At 39.4% G+C, this 12,500-nt stretch overlaps 1 protein-coding gene across 1 annotated transcript in view; it reads left to right on the forward strand.

Moving 5' to 3' along the window:
• Positions 1-12,500, forward strand: part of bmpr1ba (bone morphogenetic protein receptor, type IBa) — a 62,723-nt gene that overhangs the window by 9,782 nt on the left and 40,441 nt on the right. The window contains exon 2 of the mRNA XM_069139186.1: positions 8,585-8,655. The gene's annotated coding sequence lies outside the window, so the exon portion shown is untranslated. The remainder of the gene's footprint in view (positions 1-8,584; positions 8,656-12,500) is intronic.

The raw sequence follows: 12,500 nt of genomic DNA on the forward strand, positions 1-12,500 counted from the left end.
GTGTATAATATACCACGTGTGCTGATATCGTGCCAAAAAAGGTCAATACTATATTTTCCTTTTGTCACTTTACAAGGTTTTATACAATATTCATGTCACACACCTTAAGCCGAAGGGCAGCTGTCCAATTTGTAAAATCGATTTTTAGTATTTTCTTACTTCATGAAAGTAATAATACAAATATTTAACAGTGTCAGGACCCAAACAAGTAGGTCAAAATGGCAAAACAGATTTTCAGCTTCAAAATGTGTAATTTTCTCAGCAACTTGTCAAATGATTATTTGTTCTCTAGCCTATTTCCCAGTTTTATTTGATGCATGTCCCCTTTCTTTTTTCCCCCCACCACTGTAATGAAACTGAAAGCTGTTCCTCGCGTCTGATTGGCATCTCCTGCCTGAATCTAGAAACTTGTGGGTGGCATGTTTAGGTTTGCTGCATATAAAGATGTGTTGCAGCAATTGAGTGTGTGGGCTCTACTTGTATTCAGCGAGGCTATGTCCTAATCATTGTCAGATGGCGCACAGAGTCCTTGCGTCTGGAGCCATTTACGAGACCTGCAGCCACCTGGAGGGGGAAAAGGGGGGAAAAGACGTCCACCCAACCAGGCTGTCCTTTGTTGTCTCAGAACGTGGGAGATGGTAAATAGGTAGCATATGAATTAATGGTCAGCCAAGCAATTCTATATGACAAATTGATGTTAGAATATATTCTAACATCAATATATTCTCTCTCTCTCTATATATATATATATGTTCGAATATATGAATATGTTCAAACAATCATATGTCTAGTTACTAATTAAACAACAATAATTCACAACACTGTGACGTGGTTCATATGTGAACAGCGACCTTTGGTGTAAAAGGAGGATTTCACTGTTAATTTTCCTGATCACTAACTCCTATTTATACTTGGCTCATGTAGTGGGGGCATTTTCCTTTACCAGTGATGTTATTGCTTTAAAATTGCAGATGTTTTGGTGCCACATTCTTGACTCGGCTACATATGGTGTTTGACATCTTAACAGAAAATGGTTTGGAAATGAGGAACAAGCTCATAAAAGGTAAAACAGTCAGTTTGACCAAACTTTATATTCTGTTTTAAGACTTAATAAACTCAGACTGGCACAGACACGTGCAAGAGGTTCTGTTGGGTGAGCCTAAAATTAACTGAGGTAGGTGAAGGACGTCAAATAAAATGTAAATGGAATATTCGACATGCAGCCTGGTAAAACAATGACCGCTTTAAAAGATTGACTAAAATAGTCTGTGTTGTAATAGTCACACGGTGACGAGTTTCTGAGAAATTTCCATCTCTTTATTGTACTTCCAAGAAGTTTGACAGTTCTGTGTGTTTGCACTTAGCTGTTCTTTTTTTCCTTTTTCTGCTTCTCTATTGGAAACATTGCATCCCTTTTATTATAATGTACTTAAACCTACACAGTTTACACGGCAATGGATATTTGTCAGCGTCTGAGTTTGCGCGTCTTATTTGCTCTGCATAAAACACACCAGACTCTAAATCCTTTTTCACAATAAGTTCTGCCGGTCTTCTGACGTCTCAGCTGGCAGCGATGCCACCGTGACCTGCAAGAGATGGTTCCGAACCTTTTCCTGACCCTGTGCAAATATATGTAATTAAGCAATGAAAACTTGTTTGAGCCATGCTGCCATAGCCAGGCCTTCTGTGGCAGGAAATTAAGGATAATCTGGAGGCTGTGGACGCTCTTTGTTGCTACAAGGCGTTCTCAAGGTGAAGTGGCTCTCCTTCGAGATTGGTTTTCATCCCCGTACGAATTAGTTTTGCGTGTTTCTGCTTACTGTGCCCTTCTCGTTACCTCTCGGTGTTGTTTTCTGTCTGCTTGCGCGTCTGGTTTTTATTTGTACTATCAACTGGTAACCCCGGCCATCATCACATTATTGTGTACGTATAAAACCGTAGCTTTAAAAAGTGCATCAAAACCATCACTGCAACAAAACCATCATTTTTGAACAGTTTAAATTAAACTTCCTCCAATGAAGTTGTTATGTTGGAAAACATTTCCCTTTCTCACTGTTTTGAGGCAAAAGACGATTGTTACTGTCACATTTACTCAAGAAGCGCGTGCTTTTGGGGTGGGTAGGCTTCGCTTTGGTGTTTTAGTATCTCCGTTTATTGTTTTTGTGGAACAAAAGAAGAAAAGAGAAGACTGGAAGAGAAAAGTTGTTTGATTCATTGACGTGATAACAGCGCGCCTCAAGTTTCAACTGTTTTGATCTTCCAGACGTGCAGGTCCATCCATCAGCCTGCTCTTTTGAAAGTACGTCACAGCTCGTTTAGCAAGACACCGATTTGAAATAATAAACCGTGTTTCCGTGCATCCTGGAGAGGATATATAAAGAAGTTACAAAAATTGTCAAATGTCCTGAAAAGTTTTTTTTTTTTTTTTTTTTTTCTCGTCCTGGAAAATTTATATTTCATTCTAATCCTTTTGCTGGATGAAGTCAGAATGGCAGGGTACGCGTTTGTGATGCAAAGCTCTGAATGCCACATCGAGTTGTGGCCTTTTGAATGCACCCTGCGGTTGGTGAAGATAGTACGTGGTTTCTGAGGGTCTGATAAAATCACTTCTGAAACGTAAGTGAATTAACCTTCAAAAACAAACATGACTGAATTTATAAATTTTTCCAAGAACACTGAAGTTAGCTTCTGATTCAACAGCTAATTTGTTTTGATCCGCCTGCTGTTTTGAAAGACTGAAATATGTTTGAAACCCAATTTCAGATTAGTGAAAACTACATTATAATTTATTCAAAATTAAGGAAAGGAGATCTCTCTGCTTGTCCATCCAGACAACAAGAGGCTCGGTCTAGGTCAGAGGCCTGGTCACAAATAGAGTAACGGTTTCACAAATCCGATAGTGAGCTCTATAAATCTTTTTAGTAGGATTGTAGGCGCCCTGTCACAACAGTAAGGAAAAAGCAGAGAATTATTTTCCTTACGTTTTACTTGTTCCAAGCATCTTGAACAAATTTGCCACAGATCTGCAGATTAAGGCTGACTCGATTGTTTTTATCTCTCCATTTAATCAATGAGTCAATGGTGTTGAGGTCAAGGTCCTTTATGTGTCAAACCATCTGTTGTTGTAATACGTTTTGTTCTTCTTGTTGCTGAAAATCGTACTTTGACCGATCAGATGAGGCATCATTTCATTGTATTGCATCATGGATAACAATCTAAATATCTAAAGTTCCTAAAGTTTTCACACGTTACTATGCTGTATGTTTTAAAGGTAAATTCCACAAACAAACTTAATGGTCTGCCGGATATCCATCTGACATTTGAGCTTTAAGTCATTTGAAAATGTCCTGTAAAATGATGTCTTTAAAAAACAAACAAAAAAAACAACACATTTTGAACTTTTAATATTCAAAACGAATCTTCATTGACCACTTGTTTTGTGGGAGTCCATTTTATTGTCCTAAAAATGATATCTAATTGTAACAAACAAGACGAGGAAATATCTACTGGATGAAAAGTATCTACTTTTCCGCGCTGCGTCACATTTAACCCGTTAAACTACACAAGTCAATTTTGCAAACAACACATTTCAGCCTCAGAGCATTGAGGTCATTGGTAACTCAGCAGGTAAATAGATTTGTTCCTTGTTTTAAGTCTCCGAGTCAAAAGTACACACTGAATGGTCTATAGAGGCAGTAATGAGTCATATCCTTCAATTTGCTGTTTTCTATCCGAGACACCTACTAAAATTCACCCAGCAATGACCATTTCACACGTATACGTGCATATACAGGCACACAGCTCTAACCTGTTCACAACTCTATATGCTGTACTTCACACATCGGGGGGTGTTTTCAGGGGAAACAAATCACGTCAGTCACCAGCGTGTCAATCAAACTTATGCAAACACAGTCAACATTTTCTGGCAGGTGTAGCCAGCAGGGGTGGTCTGCAGATGCTTTGGCATTGACGGGCAGGATGCAATTTAGGCGAGCCCTTCTTGAGACTGTCATCAGGTAGAAGAGTAAGTCAAAATATTTTCACATATAGAGAACTAAAAGCAACATATTAAATCGGATCGGATTTGTACCCAAATGTAAATGAGGGCATTAGGTGGTAGAGAAAACTTCTAAAGGAAAAAGGTTTTATGTTGGATTGAATACGCCATCTGTGCTGAAAACACCGCATCAAAAAGGTTTGTTTGAAGGGGGAAAGTTCGTCTGAGGTCAGAGTACATGCAAAATATGGTTGGCTGGATCTTATTGGAGTTGGCAGGAGTTTGCTCAAGAGAATTAAAGCTCCCTGTTTAGTACTGCTGGCGTTAATATTGCCATTGTCTCGTAGATGGATCTTGGGAATGTTTTTCATTAAGCAATAAAATTAAAAAGATGAACATCCTTGACACTGGGTTTCCCTCAGCGTAAGCCTTTGGATTTGAACTGTGAGTTCGTTCGCGCATATCAATTTTAATTTGACAAGTTAAATGAAGCCTGTCTGTGTGCAAGATTAGTTTCCTTGCTGGTTAACACATCTCATGCTGCTCGTTATGAATGCAGTTTGTTCAGTGAATAGGCCAATTTTGGAAACGTCAAGTTTTTCTTCCGCTTCATTATTTCCCTTCGCTATTTTCGACCATTTCCCACTTCTGTCTCTACACACATGAATGTCTAGTTCTGAATGTATTGTCCTCATTTCTGATGCCTGTAAATGAGGTGATAGTTTTCACTGTAAATTAATCCAGCTGCGTCACTCCAAATATGACAGAGGTGCTAGCTATGAAATGTAGAGCATTCATGTGTGTTTGAGAGTGTAAAAACAGAAACACAAATGAGGCAGAACAGACACTTGGTGAAAGTGGTACAGTTAATTCAAAGTGACTTGTTTTGTCTGGTATGCTTCACTGCCATCTCTCCTTTAGTCTGGCTCTCTCCTTTAGTCTTGGTTTAGATTTGAGGTTTTTGTAAATACAGTGTGCGAGGGGTTCCCATTAGAGGGCTTTGGCACTGGGCATAGAGCACACTGTCAGGTGACATACTGTACGCTGTATGTTTTAATAATTTGATGGTGTGCACTGGGTGGGGTCCATGTGTGTGTTCCAGCCTGTGTGTGTGTGTGTGTGTGTGTGTGCGTGATCAGCTAACAGAAGTTCCTCAGAGCAGTAATGTGTGAGCTCAGGGTAAAAGGGCAGGCGTGCTGAGTGATTGCCACATTACCCATAAGTATGAATAAATCTTCTGTTCAGACATTTGGCTATTTATACTTGAATTTGATCATGTGTTCTCTTAATGGTTTTCTAAAACCTCACTTGTGTGGTAGTAGTGTTTTGCTGGATAGCACTGCAGATGTTGAAGGATGGGATGTCAGCTTGTAGAACGGTATGAAATTGGGATAGAGTTCAGGACAACATGAATATTCGACAGTGATTATTCACAATATTACAAGGGTGAATCAAAAGTTCCGAGAGTGCTCCTGTTGCACATGAACGGCATGCAGCGTCGTGACGTGCGTGGAAATCAGAGAAGCTATAACTTTTGTGAGTAAGTGGTTCAGGTTTTGTCACTTGATCAATCAGCACCTGAGATTCACATGCTTTTGTGAGACGTGGTTTGAGTGCATCTGTGATCTCTCTGTTAACATGAACATAGGGCGCACACATTCTTTTGTGTCAAACTCTGGAAATTGGCAACAGAGAGACTTGAAATGCTTCAGGGAGGCTACGGCAATGAAGCAGAGTCCGCGGAGGTGTTTTGAGGGACATTTGCATTTCCGAGGGGCGAAATGTCACTGTCCGAAACCGAAACGGGTACAACGGGTCAGGCGCGCAACCAAGTGGGTTTTTCTTTCATTTGAGCAAGTTGTGCACCGGGAATTCATCCACCAGGGTCAGACCGTCAACACCGGGTTGTATTGTGACATTCTGAGGCGTCTGAGGTCAAATATTCGGTGAAAATGGCCTAAACTGTGACGCGATAGCCCTCGAGTTCTCAAAGCTGACAATGCGCTTGCTCGCAAGCGTGCTCAAAACACACAAGTTTCTCGCCCACAACAAAGCAATCATGATGCGCTTGCATGTACATCACCGTCCGCTCCGTGCACATCAAAGCGCTGCGCCCTAGTCGCACGCAGTTGGATAAGTCTTGGAACTTTGCGACGTACCCTCATGGCTTAAGTGGGTCTCTCTTTCTTTCAGCAGGGGCTCGTCGAATTTTCAATTGATAGTCTAATAGATTCCAGCAAATATTGATAGACTTAGGATTTATTAGTGAATTTAGTGATATTTAAGGGTCCAAGCACCAACGGTGGTGGAACCCTATTTTTTACTTGAAATGACTATACTGAATGTAAAATGCACTGACTTGACAGTGCGAGTGTATGTGAATGTGGTTCCATGTGTCCTCCCGCACCCTTATTGAATTTATTTCAGCAAGACAATTAGATTAGATTAACCCAAAACAACAAAAGAGTCTGCGTAGAACAGCAGCTGCACTTCCAGATAGATTTAACTGTGCTATGGTCTTGTGGCCTGGCGAGAGCAAATACATTTTGAACCTCTGTGGGAATTTTGCTGCTTATGATGTAGTACAAACCTGATGTAACCACACAGTGTTTATATTTGTTTTCTCAGCTATGGCTTTGTATTACTTCCAATGCAAATGTGCTGATGCTGGATCATATTCACCTCTGTTCTCCAAACCACATCATTCTCTCATCGAGATGAGATAGATAACAAAAGTGTATTGCAATAAAACGCGTGCTGCGCTTATTAAGAGAACCATTGTGAATAAATCTGCATGTGAGAAAATGTGTCTGCGTCTGTCTACATTCAAATGTGTTGCCGCTGCAGGCGGCCGCTTTTCTCCAGTCACCCTACCTGTCAATGTTTTCATTGCCTATTGTAAAGCGGAGAGTGAAATGACAGTTTGTCGGAACTCAGTGAAAGAAGGGATTTAGGCAGTAATCCGCCTCACTGATCCTTTTTAGAAACAACCAACTGTCTGGCACACAGCCTGGCCCTCGCCGCGACACGCCTGCTTTTGATACCTGAAGGCTGAACTGTAAACTGACACCCACAGTGGCATTTTCTGCTTTGCACATACCTCAGATCAGACGTACGCTGAAGCTATATCCCTCAGTTAGTCAAATAACTGTTGGCTTTCAGCTAAGCCAAGATGTGTACCCCATGGTTAATGCACACTGGACCAGGTTTTTGATACTAATGCTAAAATGTGTGGCAGGGTTTTCCTCTTTAATCATTCGTCACTGCAAAAATTGTCATGGTGTGATTTAATTTTCTCCACTGAGACGGTGCCAAAGAGATGAGTAATAAATCTAACCATAAATCTTCATTTCTTCTTGAAGTCAAGCCAACACCTAGATTATGTTTTCATATTCTTGATAGGTGTGATCATTACTCATTAATTATCTTAAATTTCTCAGCAATGCAAACAAATATAATTGTATCTTTCTAAGTCGGTGTGACCTTTTTTTTTTTTTATTTCATGAAGTTTCTCATTCATTTTATTTGAATCTGGAGAAGGCTCGTGGCTTTTAAACCATGGCGAGCTTTGGATGTATAGGGTTGAATTTTACTGGAGCTGAGGGTGAGCTAAAAGGAGCATTATTCAGTTTTTTTTTTTTTTTGTTTTGTTTTTTGACTCGCAGCTATTACCTGTGTTTCTTTGTCATTAACTATGGCACCAGTAAGTTTAGTACCACTTTTAATTTCTTTTTCCACTGGTTGTGGCTTCAGAGATGTATTCGAGCTTGTAGAAGCTTTGATTTATGGACAATTTGGCCTTTTTAACACCTAATGTGAATTGACCTCTTTGTCAAGTGGTGGTTCTGACTGTGGGGGATAACATTTGCAGAGAAGGCTACAGACAGACACACAAAACAGAGAGACAGACGCATACTCTCTAGCTACACGCTCACACATACATAAGGCTGGAGTGGTTTATAGACTGGCAATAAAAAGGACCGCTGTGTGAAATGAATCCAGTGTGAGTTACAGTTTTTTGGAGGCTGTGTTTTCTTAGAGATGAAGAAATAGACCCGCCCAGAGTGTCACGTTTATATAAGGAATTTTTATTTGAGTTTAATTTTCCAACTCTAAAGGTGGGAAACTGTACGCCCCGAGCCTTCAATCACTGGATCTATTAAAATATTGGCATACAGCCTTTGTGTCTATATCACAGAAAATAAAATGCCACAAAAATACTGGATATGGATTTGTTTTGTATGACTTCATTTATATTTCATTTAACTTTAAATAAAAGAGAGACAAACATGAGGTGTGTGAAATGCAATGGTCAACTTTTTGACTGTTGCATTTGAGGAAACCTGTTACATTTGATGCTCCTGGGTACCATCATGTTTGTTTGTTTTTTTTTACTTTTTGTGAGGTTAAAATATTACAGGTGTGTTAAATTAATGAAAGCATGAAGTCTACCTTTAGGCGACAGCTGGATGTGTGTAGAATTATTTTATCATAAATCTACTGTCTTTTACATTAACCATACTCTGAAATTAGTTTTATTAAAGAGAGGTATTTTCTTACTGTACTTTCTTGTGTTTGTGCACGCAGAGATTGTAGAACTGTGTGACCAGCCCCACCTTTGAGAGTGATCTCCGGCTGACATCATCTCTCATCTGCAGGTAAGAGCAAAATCAAACATTTAATCACTCACCAGTCAATCAAATGCTGTTTCTCCATACAGTGTATTCCTGCAGATAGATATTTAGATTGTTGAAATCATCAAATAGCAAATATAATTAAATGTTACTTAAGTAACAATAAAGAGCCCTACATATGAGCCCCTATTGCCACCCACAACTTTTTTTTTTTTTTTTCAATTATCTCACTTGCTACTCCATTGATGGAGGAGCAAAGATAAATTGACAAATATCTGTGGAACCCAGTGGTGATGGATGACATCAAGGTGTGTGGGTAAGAGAAACATGACTTGCAGTTATTGTTTATACTTATTTGGATAGCTTGAAATGTCATGTAAAGTTGATGACATGAATCAAATTTCATTTTAGTAACAATAAAGTAACTCCATAATCTATCAATGAAGCAAGTGAGCTTGTGTCCACAAGGTAATACGCTTGTATACACCAAACAAAAAGTAGGGGACCACAAGAGAGTTGGATATTTTTTTGTCCATTATTATAATGGTGGTGCTTCAGGCCCTTGTCAAAAAAAAATTAAGAAAAAATAAAAAAATTTAAACATCAACATCATCTCTACTTTATTTAAACTACCTGAATTTGGAGTCAACCATGCTAATTAAAATAGTCCACAGTGTGCAGCTACAGAATTCCCCTGAAGGTGGAGGAAGGCAGTGAATAGAGACGGTCTCACGTTGCGTGTTTCTCTGAAATCCAAACTTGCAAAGATAAACATAAAGACAGTGACACAATATCCTTCATAAATTGCCGTGTATTTGCCTTGACATCAACTATCTAAATGGAGCTTTAAAGGCTCCTTTGTTGGCTACATTGTCAGTAGTACTATACTCTCACCCTCAAGCACATTGTCATTTTGCAATAGTTCCCAGTGAATATTGAAGTGTTATGGATAAAATGTCCGCCCCTATTTTAAATTCGAAAATGAATACAAAATGAATTCTTTTATCACCGCAAGAATAGTTTTTTTTTATTAAAATTCAAATATTGACCAGAATATTATCACTATTATCATTATTTTAAGGCACATTTATAGTGTAATAATATATCGAACCAGTTTGCTAAAATTCATTTTGTTGTTATATCAGCTACTCTTTAATGAAGGTGATTCATCCTCTGAAGAGTCAGTTGTGGAGGAAACACTGCTGTGTGGTGTCTGTATTACACAGCAGCCTGGGACCTCTCAGTGTGAAACACATGTTTCAGCACGACCATTACTGCTGTAACGTGAGAAGGTATTTTCACATGCACACATACACCCCGATACGCTCACCAACGCACCTATACTGTGAAGGAAATGCACACGTGAACCCGCATTCACACACACACACACACACACACACACACACACACACACACACACACACACACACACACACACACACACACACACACACACACACACACACACACACACACACACACACAGGTGTGCTGGAAACAGCATCTTTCAACATGATGAGGCTCAACCCAAAGTTACACACTGCAGAGTGCAGAAAGCAGAGCAAGTGTATGGGCGTAAATGAAGGGGGAAGTAACTTTTGGTGAGGTCATGAACTCGTAAATGAAAAAAACAAAAACTTCCCTGTGCTTTTCCATTACATCTCACTCTGTTGTGCATTTGTTGTACCAACCAGACTGTGCACAAGTATTCTTTTCAATTTATAAATACTGCACTTGCCATTATTCCTCTGGAGAGACATCATAGAATAGGTGAGTTCCCATCGAAGGCTGTGGCTGAAGCTAATGGTGGCACTTGTGTGCCTGCTAATGGTGAATAATTATTTGTAACTTCAGCAAGTCATATTTAACACTGAGGTCTAAAAATGACCTGTATTAAATCAAAACATCCCAAACTATTAATCTGCACTTTGTGGATCCACAGCAGTTCCTGGGGATACATGTTGTTTGTCCCCAAGGGGGCACCATACTTATATTTTTCTTTCAACTGTGGCAGTGCAGTGAACACTGCCAGAAAATAAACGGTAAACGTTTGGTAATGTTTTACCTCTTTAAACCTTTCTTGTTATGCATGCCATATCAAGTTTTTACTAAGTTTCAGGCATGCAGTAAGTAGTTTTAGGGTTCCACTCAGAGGCTTAAGTCAAACTTTATCACACAGAGCTCAAGTGCCACTCACTTGTCGCTGTGCGGGAGCACAGTTGTTCTCACTGCCACCCGTTTTCGTTTCATTTTGTGTCTTTTTTTTTTTTTTTTTTTTAATCTTTCTCTCTCTCATACACACAAACAGCTGTTCATATACTTCAGCAGTATACAGTACTAGCCTTCAGCAGCAGCAACAGAAAGTACTTAGTGGTCTAAAAGAGGGAGCAGTGGGCTTTGTCATAATCCCTGTTTGGGCTAGAACAGACTCCTAAATAAACTGCTGCAACAGGACACCACTGTTTACCAGCAGCGAGAGGATTGTATTCAAAGTGTAGCAGTGTTGTTTCTGGAGTCCTTCAGCTGTGAAGAGCCAAAACAGAAAGCACACTGGCCTGTGTACTGCAGTGACAGAAGTGAGTGGTAAACACACAAAAGTGGAGTTTTGACAAAAGCATCTCAAGGATTTTACTCAATGTTTAGAACTTGCTTATTTAAGATAATAAGTGATCCTTTGTACTGTAAGCAGTTCAGTGCAAAAGCTTGTAGTAGTCCAAAATAAGGCGCGACATGAAAACAAACTAATTACTTCCAATCCTCCACTGCCACGAGATGCCAGTACAGAGGAGATTGTGTGCAAAAAATATCAGTACACTAATGCTTTTCATAGAATCGTTTCCACATTATCTGAAATACATATAACAAGATAACACATACATACAAACATATGTTTGTCAGATGTGGGACATATAAAATAACACAGGGAAATTGTATTATTATTACTGTATTTATAATTTCAGTGTGCATTAGTTGTAACAGCCTTAATTAAAGCTTAATCTCATGTTTAGAAAAACAAATGCACCGATTCAACACTGCATAAAAAAAATAAAATAAAAAAAACTACAAAAATCTTTTAATTTTTTTTTTATTTTTTATTATTTCATTTACTGTTCTTCCTTGTCAAAATCTGGCACCTGCATTACCCACAATGCCACAATACAGTGTGACCACGGACGCTTCAGTCGGCAATTTGGGTGTGTTGTGCTAGTAATTGTGAGCTAGCTGGCTGGCATATTTAATGCACAGATACAAATTTAGCGCTATAATCTGCAGATTTTGGCTAAAAAAAAGAAACTGATAATTCAGAAACTGACATTTTCAAAATATATAGCAGCTAACAGGATAACTACACGCAATTAAGAATACACATTAAGTAAACAGGTTTTGATTTCTGTGAAGGCAAATGTGCATTTTCCAAATATTTTTCTTTATTAAGAGTACAACGAAAAAGAGGATAGCTGTGAAAATACACACAAGTTTGTGGTACATGTCCTTCCCCATCTTCCAAGCATGCGCACACGCATCTGTGTGCACGCACTAAAAGTTTTGACTGAAACACACACTCCGACCTTGAGGGTGTTAGCAGTGTCGACGTTTGTTTGGACGGTGCTTCAATTCCTCAGACTGCTGCGAGGTCACATGGCTTGACATCAAAGAAAATAATTTCTTCCTGGGCGACACTGAGAGCTCGGGTGTTTATCCTAAAACTCCGACTGTCTCGCTTGTCTGTGTTTCTGTCTGTCTTTGGCAGTGGCTGCCTCCATCGCTGCCTTGCTTGCCTGCCTGCCTGATTACCTGCGTACAATATCTGCACAACTCCCCTTTTGTGACTCCTTCTTTCCGTCTTGGTTCCAGTCACTCTCATTCTT

This window comes from Embiotoca jacksoni, unplaced genomic scaffold (genome assembly GCF_022577435.1).
Source record: "Embiotoca jacksoni isolate LCO1_2020_lvr unplaced genomic scaffold, fEmbJac1.0.p SCAF_8, whole genome shotgun sequence".
Lineage (NCBI taxonomy): Eukaryota > Metazoa > Chordata > Actinopteri > Embiotocidae > Embiotoca > Embiotoca jacksoni.